General features: G+C 39.4%; 1 protein-coding gene across 8 annotated transcripts in view; it reads right to left on the reverse strand.

Annotated features, from left to right (window-relative positions):
• Nucleotides 1–12690, reverse strand: part of LOC139148129 (probable G-protein coupled receptor CG31760) — a 228956-nt gene that overhangs the window by 175497 nt on the left and 40769 nt on the right. For 7 of the 8 annotated variants that reach the window (XR_011555884.1, XR_011555883.1, XM_070719434.1 and 4 more), the window contains exon 2: nucleotides 4577–4676. The exons of the other annotated variant lie outside the window; for it this stretch is intronic. The gene's annotated coding sequence lies outside the window, so the exon portion shown is untranslated. The remainder of the gene's footprint in view (nucleotides 1–4576; nucleotides 4677–12690) is intronic. 8 annotated transcript variants of the gene reach the window in all.

Genomic DNA, 12690 nt, shown 5'->3' on the forward strand with positions numbered 1-12690 from the left:
TCTCAACGTCACGGATCGATTCAGTTGGGAGCGAAAAATGAACTCGGAGGTGGATGAACTGTGACAGGAGGCAAAAACCGCGCTTTAAAGTCTCGCGGTGTGTCGTAGATTTTAATGGCTGGCATAGATTCGCCAAAATAACGTGCTTCAAGCTGTGACCGACGCTTTTGATAGGAAAATACAGATAGGCATGGATTGTCAGCAAAATATATGTACACACACAAGGAACTAAAATTCGCCACAAAAATAATAAAAAAATAAATCCAACGGTTTAATACTGATCGACTTCGCAGGATTACATATCGTTTGAATTCAGATATCAGTTTCGAAAATGACGAAAATTGGAACCGAGATCAATTTGTTCTCGGACTGAAATTCTTGTTAAAAAATCTACGTCTATGACACGTCAAACGTCGATTTCTCTTTCAATATCTTCATGAAATTCTTACATTGACATTTCATAATCTGTCTGTCTGTCTGTCTGTCTGTCTGTCTGTCGTCTGTCTGTCTATCTGTCTCTCTGTCTGTCTGTCTGTAGTGTGTACATATACTAGTCTCAGTGGCAATGGATACATTTCGCATCAGTCAACATTACTCAGCACTTCATTTCTGTTACATTTGTAGAGATTTAACGCCCATTTCCCGTGCAAACTTTCTAGTCTTCCCGTTAAGATTAACCGTTTCCGATTCAAGTTATCTGGTATTTTATTCTCGCGGTTAGGAACATGCTCGTGAAATGGAAAATAATTGGGTCTTTTTGTTCTTGCTAAACAAATTTACACCTCCGACATAAATTTGTGTCTGTTTCCTGTTGTGCATGTTCATTTCAATCACGGCTCTTCCGCCTTAATGGAGGGAATGTATGATGCAGGTACAAATCTTAGACTGCACATTGTTTTGCTCTAGAATTACAAATAGCAAACGCCCTCATCGGCAACTTTTTAATGTTGACAGCCTATACTAATGGCATATACACTCTAATCGGGGTTTTTTATCGATTTGAACAAGAGATTGAACCCAAGATATTTTTATCACCGGCTCTAGTTTCATTTTTCAATGATCGAACTACTTTGAAACAAGCAATGAAGTTTGACCGATACAATCACGTGACAGATCTTTCTAATCATGGAAAAATACTTTTAGACAGATTAATTGACTGGTTAAAAGTGAATTCTTCCCCAAATGGTTTTGTGTGCGAAGTATCGCCACAAGAACATGTATTTAGCTTCCTGGCAGCGTATAAGAAGTCAATATTAGATTTTCATGGTTCATTGGTGCACTACATTTAGAGTTGAGTGAAAAACTCCGCGAACTCGTTACTGGGTTGCTGGACAGGAAATCAAGGCATACTTGCTTTTCCAACAGGAAGCAGGTTTGTTTGAGTTCATCTATGAAATGTACCTGGTACTGGAGTAGGCGCCACGAGAAAGCACCGGTGTCGAATCTAAGTGAAAGAGTAAACGACAGAAGTTCAACAATGTATCCTATGACGTATTTCTGTTTTAAAACCCGTTAAGAACTTCTATCGTATGAAGCTTCGTTCGCCGCATACATATATTAAGGCAGAACACGCCTCGGGGACAGAAATTCGGGCTTTCAAATTTCATCATTTCTCTTCTGACCTACCACTTGTGGCGGCTCATTTTAAAGCTCTTGATGAAAGAAAAACTTTTCACCGTCTACGTTTTTAGAAAATCGACCATTTTATTTTTCCCCATAGAGTTAACACGGGGAGGGCGGCCATTTCGAATTTCAACTATCAGGAAATCTTAGGTAATTAGTCTCTCTAGTACCAAAGTTTGTACGGTGACCCGTGGTTTTTATTCTTGCTTTGGTGAGAGAATGGTCGAAGGTTTCACTGAGGAAAAGTTGAGCAAAAAGTTTCAGTCTTTGTCTTTCACTTTGGAGGCGCATATTACCTTAAGAGAAGTGCTCTTGCGGCAAAGTGAAGGAACGAGCAAGTGCAATGAAATAACTCGCTACAGAACACTGGTACATGCAATATACAAAGAACATTGCGAATAATTTATTTATATAGAAATTCATCATATTTTTTGATCTGGAGCTGTAATCGATTCTTTTAAACTAAAACCAACATTGACGGAATCTTTCACGCCACAAGGGTAATATACTTAAGGGTTTCAGGAAAGCATTGTTTTCATGATATATGGTACGGGCATACATTTCAATTTTAAGACTGTCACACCGTGAATAATTCACTGCCTTTAGACTGATTAAAACTAAACAAGGCGAGATTATTCGACAAGATACATCGAAGATAGTGACTTTATCTTTTTACCAGTGAGCTGTATCAGTTTGGCAGCAGTTTGTACACCGACTTGCGACTCATCCCGGCGGCTAAGTAGACGATACGTTTGGCCGCTCCAGAACCCTCCCGACGGAGTCTTCATTGATGTGAATTTGAATAATTTAGCTGAACAGGCGAAGTAACCGAGCTCCTCTCGGGGCTATTCGGTTGCAAAACAGCGATGTGGGCGAACGAGCTGTGATGTAGAGCGAAGCAGTGATGTAGGGCAGCATAGAAGGACCTCCGAGTAGAAATTGCTCTATATCTGTGCGTGTGTGTACACAGTCTAGTGTGCGCGCACAAAGCCAAGATGAAATTGGTTGTATTAGGTTTCACATTCACACGGCATAATTGATATTTACCTGCCATGCTGAAACCACTGCCGGTCAAAAGGAAACAGCCTGTATCTTTAACGCTTGTTGACCTTTTCTATAATGGTCAATAACTACGAGTTGACATTTCAACCTAGTCCAACGGGCTGTAATCTGTCGCTCTACTGTGACGGTACATGTATAAATTAAGTTCAGGTTTGAATAAACCCTCTCTTTTTTCATTCACGATTTGAATGTTGCCTCATTTTTCATCCACCAGTTGACTAGCTTTAACTTGCTGGTTGCCGATGGAAATTGAATCTGAATTCTTAATGGCGGGCATCCGTGGGAAAATGCGTGCGACAAAAGAGATACACGCGAAATCGAATTCATTATACCGAGATCGAGACAACGTTTACAAACTGCTATAAATAAGTATCATCATTAAGTTTATCTAAATTAGCATTTAAAAGCCGTAACGTCAAGGTTAATTTGTTTTCGTGTCGTAATTTATTGCGTGGACTCGCAACTCGCACTAGGCTCGAGTCATGCATAGTCTATCACGAACATCGCAGATAGACTTTAAGTCATATTCATGGCCAGAAGTCGGTCATTCAACTTGGCACTGGATTTTTAAATCAAAGTACAATAATTGTTGCAGTAATTTTGATAAATTCTCATTATTTTTGTGTGAAAATGTAATAAAAGTTAACTGTCTTGCTCTACTCCCTAAAATATGTTGAAATAAATGAAAACAACGCTCATTATAACGTGCAATATTATTGTTGACAAATGAACTATAGTCTAGAAAAAAAATTATTTCTCAACCATATATTGGAAAATATACATTCACAGACAGTGTTGGTAAGTTGAGTATTGGAAATTTTGATAGGATTCGGTTGTGCAAATAGCAAAACGTTATTGCAAAGTCGACACAGTTTTAAATATTGCTGTAACAAAGAATACAGTCACTTAAAGGACTCTTCATCCGAAGAAAGCAGTAACTCGAATATTTTTTTTTACAAAATAATGTTTATCGTTGGTATTGGACTCGCCTATAGTAGAGGGGCCTTTATAACAAAAGATAACGGGATTTTATGGCCTCAAATCCTTATTGCGTAATCGGCTCGAGACGAAACAGTACACATTACGCAACCGTTTGAAATGCTGGTACAGTGTGTACGGTTTGGAGACGGTCAGGATTACCTGCGCTAATTGCACCGTTGCTTGTCCTGGGAGAAATTTTACCTACTCCTTGGAGCACAGTCACCTGTCTTCTAAAATTCTCCCTGCGCCTAGGCGCACCACAGACGTGTGCAGAATCTGTTTTTGCTTTTTCTCTGCTAAGCGCAGAGCAGAATTTTAGAAGCTACTGTGCTTTGAGCGAAATCGTCACGTATCTTTCTCTGTGTGTCTCTGTCTCTTTCTCTGTCTCTCTCTGCTCTCTCTCTCTCTCTCTCTCTCTCTCTCTCTCTCTCTCTCTCTCTCTCTCTCTCTCTCTCTCTCTCTCTCTCTCTCTCTCTCTCTCTCTCTCTCTCTCTCTCTCTCTCTCTCTCTCCTAGCATCAATAACATATCAAGATATCAAGCTATCACTTGACACACCGCTTCTAAGTACAATCATAGGATATTTGCTCATTAGAATACATGTCATTACAAAATGGTTGTCACAGATGGAAATCAAAATTGGTGTAAAATCGACGTGCGCGCCTAAGTGAACAGAGATAAACATGCTAGACTCGACACGCGAGAAGTATAACTGTCAGGCAAAAGGGTACTTTACACATGGGATGTTCGTGTGGTGCGTATTATGTGACATGAGGGTTAACACTATTTATAGTACGGAGTTCATTTCATGTGATTCTTTGTTAAAAATCAACCTGTGTCAGTCGTACTTCAAAATGCTGAAATTGTGATGAAGACTCTCCTGAAATGTGATACAGACATATTGGTCCTACCTGAACTTGTAATATCCGATCGAGGCTGACGGACTGGAATTTCGTCAGCACGAACGTGTGAACTCTTCAAGAACGACCACAGCGATCACAGGAAAAAACCCTGAAATGAAAACACGGAAAAATACCAGATTCAGCTGAACACAGTCGGTTACCGGTTAGTCAACGCCAACTCGTTGCAGGCTGAACAGAGCAGCTAGCAGCTCGAACGAATCAATGCTCTTGGGACGCCCTAGCTCTTGGAAGTGCTTTTACTCTCGCGCATGCGCTATTTACTGGTTGACTTCCGAACGACGCGCGGTACGCGGCAAAGGATGCCTGTCTTCCTCTCACGGTCTTTGTGAACATGAACTTGGGGTATACGCTGTGTGCGACATGCATGCAGAAAGAACGCAATCGTACTGCCACAGTCTATATCGTTGATAAACGGTTGTTTTCGTTCGGCAAAAGCAATGTATGTATTCTTCAGGTGAGTAATACAAGGCACCCAGCAACGGACTTGCTTCATGTTCTTTAATATTTCAATATAATGTTGAAATACTATCAAGGGACGAATGAGATAATAATGCAATGTACAAAATGCATAAAAGGGAAAAAACTTGAAAATGTCAGAAAATGCACGTAGTCTAGGCTAATCTACAATATGTCCATTAAATTAAGAAGAACTGCATTCTGTTATCGGTGTATCGTGCTCTCATTAAGTAATTACATTTCAGCTGATTGACTCTACCAAACGCTTACAAGGCATGAGCATGCGCACAATCAACTGTCTCACGACGGGGAAAAAACCTTAGCCATTCTCCAATTCCGTTAATATGTCTCATCATGAAACGTATCCATCCGCCCATCGCGAGTTGAATCAAGACACGAGTCCGGTAAAACCTTTTAAATGGACTCTAGCTAAATTCCCAGGACTTACTTTGTCGAGCAAACGGCTATCTGCGCGTCAATCGACAGAGTAGTCTGTTCGTCGAACAATCGTTCCTGCCAATTTACCCATCAACCAGCATGTTGACACAGTCAACTTGCAATTAAACTATCAGTTCCTCAGTCTATATCGTTGAGGTAATTTCCCTTATCACGTCGTCCATCTATAAAGCCATCGATTCATCTCTCAATTCACCGCGCCACATAAAAACATTCATTATCGGCTACTTTATCAAGTCGACATAATCAGTCCGTCACATGTAGTCTATCTCCCGCCATGCACTACGCGTCAACCCAGACATCGTCTTGTGACTGTCACTTCTTTATGATCCAACAAAACCATCGACTTAAAGCACTACGCTTTTTTCCTTTCTCCTCCTAAAGGCCCCGCCCTCACGTCGAACTCCGAGATTGCGTTGTACTATATGTTTGTCTTCAAATGAGAAAGTTAAGAATTTTTGTTTGTTTGGTATTTTTGTACAGGAATATCTACTTAATATAAGAATAAGAATTGCCTACAAGTACAATGTTCATGTTCCGATGAGAATAAAAAGCTTTTAGCGACGAGTACCAGTAATCCAGGACGAAATTTATTGCGACCACTTACCCCGGATATATATCGAAATGGAACATTCTCGACATTGAGAAGTATCTGATGTCCGAGATAAACTCATATATTACAAAGTTTTTTCGAATTTTCGCAATGCATAAACTCTAACAAAAGCACATTGGTAGCAACAAGGTTCATTCGAAGTTAAAGGCCCGATATAATATATGTGACCTTTGATAATATTCTCATACACTTTTGTTCTCTAAAACAAAAAAAGGACGTTTTCACTTTCTCATTCTTCCCTTAGAGTGCGATTAAATGTATTAGTTTAAGCCTTGCCAACTAGATGCGTTAAATTTCGTGCGATACTCAAAACGTGCGTTTTACAAATTCCTGACTAAAATTACGTACGTTGTCGTCATCAACAACAGCGTCGGACATTCTGCACACAAAGACTGTATCAAAAAGTTCAAGTTGATCACCAGACATCTCCACACAATCGTTGGTAACAGAATAAGAAATTGTCCTTTCCTTAAAAGACGGGAAAATAATATAGGAACATCGAAAGTTACACCTGATGGAGATTTTCACGGATTTTTTCCAAAATCTTGTTTGTTATTTATTTGCATATCGATGAAGGTCCATGAACCTAAAATAACAAGACAGCTAATCATTTTTGTCAAGTTCATGTTCCAACGAGTGAAAGTCTTTTCCAAACAAAAGGGCGCAATGGACAGCCTGTACGAAATAGAATGCAACCGAGAGTCAAATTTTCGAATTTTCAAATTTTTCAATTTTTTCAAAATTTTCAATTTCTTCCAAAATTTTCAAATCTAACATGCATTCCTGTTCTCTAGCTTGTTTTCACTCATTGCCAAACTTTGAGAGGAAACGTAGTTCTCGCAGTTATGATAATCGAACTTGTAAATATTCTCATAACATTGAAACTAATTTTAATCAGTCATATGAATTTTGAATAATTTATAAATTTGGCATTATATTTTCAGCAATCCATCACTTACAAAGTAAACTAATCAATTTTATTCCATATTATGAAAATAATAATTTATTAAAGTGTCCTTTAGAAATGCTTTCAGCAACTGTTTCAACTTTCGTCTTTATAATTGCGTTCTACTTTCGATAGAACTCTTCTTGAACTCTCCCTTGTATTTTTTTGAAACAAAATGTGTTCATGATTTTACTACAAGCTAAACTTGAAGCCATTTTATAACAAAAGGATTGTACATATACTGTTTTTATCACTTTTGTGTAAATGCCGAAGACTTGATGCGGAAACACAAGTTTCCAACTTTGTCAGACTGAATGACAAATCGATATTATATGTTCACGAAAGATATCGATGATTCGCCAAAGATCCATAAGCAAATCCAATTTCCATTTATTGAAGATAAACAAACGGAAAGGAATCTGATCTTAGTCTCTGAGGAAACTTTGATGATCGCGAATCGATACGTCTAGTATTTGTTTAAATTACATAAGAAGTGTCCTGTGGAAGTAATATTCTAATTCACTACTCCAACCATATATTTATGATTTTAAAATAATTGACACCCATACTGTAACATAACATATTATGTCAATGTGTTTCTCGTCCTTTTGGTATGCGTCTATCTAAATCTTCATTTTTTATTGATCACAATATTTTGATATTCCGGGTCATTTAATTCCCGAACGAGAATCACCATAAATTTTAGATGACGCTGGCATTAAGTCTGGCGATATAGGATTTTGATTTGGAGTTCCGTGAATAATAGATGACATATATCCGAGCAATTTCTGAACACATCGCATACAGTGCGGCTCTTCGACGCGCGCCAATATATTTCCTCCAGTATGCCAGAATATCCGTATAAATCTCTACCTCACTGAAAGTCTCTTTATACGATTCTATGCGTACTTTTATATGTGAATGCTGTTTGCAGTGCTATATCTAGCCCCTTGTATTTCATAAGGTATAAACGTGTTGGTTTGTCAGAGTGTATTTTAGATTGGAGACCAGGTGGTAATTTTCAACTGCTGCTCTTGCTGTTTGTGACTTGTTTTTCGTCTCTTATTCAGTGGTAAAGTTTTTTTTAGCCACGACAGTAACATCTCGCTGACGGGAAACAGTCGCAATCACACATCTTCCCTAATTACGGCTGGTATGTTTCACCTTTGACCCCGAAGACATTAACCTCATTTTCAAATATTTTGGCGTGCTATGATTTTGACTGTAAGTTCTTGCTTGAATTCGAGTATTTACCGACGACACTGAATTTCGAATATACCGTGATATATGTGAAAGATGAAATTTTTGTCAAAAATGGATGTTTAAGAATGCTAGTTATAATTAGTAAGTTGATGTGAGATAGATTTGATTACTGAAATAAGTCTGAACTTCAAAGCTGCTATCTTTTAAATAATTTGCAACTTTTGCCTCTCTCTCTCTCTCTCTCTCTCTCTCTCTCTCTCTCTCTCTCTCTCTCTCTCTCTCTCTCTCTCATGTATTCATTCAATTATTGACGCATATTCCTGACGACGTTTTCCCCTATGTGTTTAGCATGCTTTGCAGTAAGATATTTCACGCATGGGTAACGTATGATGCGCAGAAACAGCGTTACCACAAAATGAGAACTCGCCCTTTGTTGCTTGTAGACGAAGAAGATGCAACGCGTAGGTTGGAAGTTGTTCGGGGTTTTTTGAACTCCTGACGAGCCTACGCAAGTCTCGCCCGGAGTCAGAGCCAGCCACGAGACAAGCACGTTCGGCGAGACTGTATCCACAATTACTCAAAAGGCACATCGAAGACTACACTCGAGGAGGATTCATAGTGGAGACGATCTCTTCAAGAACAAAAACAGAGCATCAATTACTGCGTATTCTGTGTCTGAATCTCAAGGGCCGCCATAGCTTCAGGTGTACAAATGTGCTCTCTAAACATGTTGGGTAGGTGTAGTGAATGGGAAGGTGTCCCATTAGACGCACTGCCGTCGGGACTCGCTAAATATCATCGGCGGCGTCATCAAAAAATAACCTTTTATTTTGCAGGTGGTGTAAAACAAACAGTACTACTCCTGAACATGAAACACGACAGAGTGCTCGAAACCTGTAAAATTAAAGGAGCTGTATTTATGCAGTACTTTTGATAGCTTTTTTGACTGTTTGTCTTGTTTCGTGCGGTGAGCATGTAACCAACGACGCAGCCTCTTTCTGGGACCTGCTCGACGTCGAAAAGGAATCCATGGCAAACATGGTTTTGATGAACTGAGCATTGAATCTACGCACATGGGGTTATTAATACGGTGTTAGACTTCCTCCATTAAAAAAACAAATATTATCGGCGATGACGACCTTGACACCATCGTGTCCTATGTCGTAGTTGTTGCGGTCAGCCTTTCCGTTACCAGTTACAGAAAGAATTGGCAATTTGTTGGCGAATCTCGGGAACAGCATATCATATAACTGAGGTGACTAATTTTAATATGATTGACAGGGACTGTGCGACATAGATGTTGTAAACGATGACATTACTGCCACGAATCAAGTTCACAAAATTTATTTGGCAAGGCCGACCTGTTCAGATCAGCGTTTGAGCCAACGGCATGCTGGGATATCCTTTTTTTCACAATGTATATCATATTACGAGTATTTGAGAAAAGTTTTGGCCTCTGATCGGAAATTCCTGATGAGAAAGATTGTTGGCAGTAGGTCGGTCGCTGGTGTTTTACATCGATTTCATTTCATTTTATGACGTGTGATATGTTTTTTTTCCCATCGACTGCCATTCATTAATATTAACACAACAATCTGCCTGGATCATTATTCCTTTATAAATCTGTGAATGTTTTCTCTTTCTGTAGAGTGTGCAGCGTAGAAAGCGGATTTCTGTTTATCTCACCGTCTGTGCTTAGTACGTGATTGTTCAGGATGAGATTAGCAGTATTCAGTAAACACATTCTGTACTCAGACTGTCGGTTGAAATTGATCTTCTGTTGGTTTCTCTCTCCCCCCCCCCCCCCTCCCCTCCAATTTATCAAATCGACCTTCAATGGCTAGTGCTCCATATTTTGTTTGTAATACTGGTATCATCTAATTAGATTGCCATGCAAATATTTAATCTATAAGTTTAAGGCTAAATAATATCATAAACAAACGCGCTGTGTTCAGCCATGAAGGTGTCTTCTCCTAGATCGCGAGCATCAAAGTCGTCATCGAAACCAAACCAAACATCCGTGAACTATTTTAATGGAACTATTTCTGAAATGAGATGTCGAAAGTGTCTGCATGGAGTTCGCGATCGTGTCACGAAACCGCTGTGATGGGTTCAACCTGTATTCACATCTCCCGTGTGTTCCAGTGTGGGTGGTGGCATACCTCACGGCCTGCATTAAAAAAGCAGGGATTACCGTGATCGAGTTACTCATGGCAGACGAACAGCGAAGTGGCCAACGATTTTCATGAGGTATATAGGACGTGCCCTTCCCCTTACCGGCTAAAGTCCAAATGACAAGCTTTCGTTTGCATAGTTAATTCGTGAAACTATGTACAATTTGATAAGAATAACTTTTTAAGTTGTTAGATTTCACCACAGTAGTTCGGCGAGGAATGACCTTGCGTGGCGACCAAATGAACTTCCTCAAGTCACTAGATTTGCTGGCATGCCTGACGAAGATTGACGTCACCAGAGAATCGCTTGCGGTTTAACCTTCTGTACCACGGCGTTTTATAAACTTGAATCACAATATTCTTTGCGCATGGCTACAGATGCACGCAGAAGGAAAAAAGAGAGTTCAGAACTCCGATGGAAACCATTGCGTCATTACGACACAAGGGATACAACATAATGCGTTCAAGCTTTTAAGTAAGCTATTATTATTTTCAAACAACATCGGATCCTTTTAAACCCGACTCACTATTTTAGACATCTATCTATCTATCTATCTATCTATCTATCTATCTATCTATCTACTCTATCTACTCTATCTATCTATCTATCTATCTATCTATCTATCTATCTATCTATCTGTATGCCTGTCTATCTGCCAGACACTATGACTGTGTCTGTCAGTCCGTTTGCCTATCTGTTGAAGTACCTGTGTACATACAAGTACGTAGCGTGTAGGTATCAGTGTATGTTGGTGCATAATAATGTGTATGACTACGCTGATACGGGCATGTTGTATTTTTTATCAGTGAGCGATTGACAATGTCTTCGGCTAAGTTTACTGTGACATTCTTTAAAATGTTATCTGGAAGCCATGCAGTATATCAAAAAAACTTTCTGATCGTAAGTACTGGCACATGTAGAGTTATATCACACTGATAGTGATTAGTAAACACGTTACACCTTCAAAGTCGTAATTGCCAATTTGTATATCAATTGTTTCAAATATTGATGGCATGAATGGGTAATCTATCTACGAGGGACACGTATGAAATAGCGATATATCAGATGTGAATTCACGTCACGCATTTTCTGATTAATTTTAAACCGGGTGAATGAACGCTGACGAGTGATATTTCTCTCCGAAAGGACTACTCCGGTAGATAAAAGGTTATGATAAAAAATCGATAATAGAAAATCCCATGCTGACTTACATGTAGCAAAATAATCGCAAAAACTAATTACGTCAGGGTATCTGTATACTTACGATGGAGTTTCAAGTAAATCGATGGTATGTTAAGGGTAAACAAGCTTCTGTCGTCATGTCTGCGCATATGCGACCTTATCCTTCACAAACTTTGTTTACCTTTAACATCATCTGGTCGGAGCAAGTCTTAAATAGCTACAGAATTTAAGTGTGTATTGTTAGCACCGAAAAAAAATATGTTTTAACTTTCGATCGCCTTCAAAACAAATATATACAGAGCTTTTTGGTCGTGTAGGAACCATTCGACTTTTGAATGTAGGTCCTCGAACGTGTCATGGACCTAAGCGCCCATTTTACTCTGGTTAATCGCAAGGACATAAAATGGTGAACAAAATTGTGTTTAATTTGACCGGTATTTGACTTACAAATTTGTATATGGCGGGAATTTGACGACCAGCGTAGTCTCGCTGAAATTGTTTCCTTGGAGGAGATCGCTCATCGGGAGAAAGTGTCAAACACATGGCCATGATCTTGAAGGAAAACATCACATAACGCACAGATGTGGACACCAACCCTTGAAACGTTGATACACCGCGACACGTGTTTCGCAGAGGAAAGCGCATATTGTGTACATTAGGAAATAGTTATAAGACCCAGGGGTTACTTGAAAAACGTAATATCTTGAATTCCAGCCAGATTGTTTTGTTTTGTGCTTTTCGGTGTAATACGGTATCTTCGACCCAGGGGAGGAATGAAGGAATGTTTAACGGGAGGAAGTGAGACCGTATATTCGTTGTATTGGATATTAAATATCGACAGCGTGTCAATATTTTGTAGGCTTACCAGTCTGAGTTCACATCTTTCTCAAACGGTAACGGACCTGCAGCCCATATGAATGTTGCGGATCAGCGTTACGTATGTTTTAATCGGTCGGCATGACGGGTGAGTCGTTCAAATACAGATGACAGAGCTATGCATGGATGAGCAAAGGCGTTGCCGTCATGCTCAATCAGGAGCCTTTGCAACGGTCGTCTTGTCCGTGTGAGTGC

This window comes from Ptychodera flava, chromosome 13 (genome assembly GCF_041260155.1).
Source record: "Ptychodera flava strain L36383 chromosome 13, AS_Pfla_20210202, whole genome shotgun sequence".
NCBI classification, from domain to species: domain Eukaryota; kingdom Metazoa; phylum Hemichordata; class Enteropneusta; family Ptychoderidae; genus Ptychodera; species Ptychodera flava.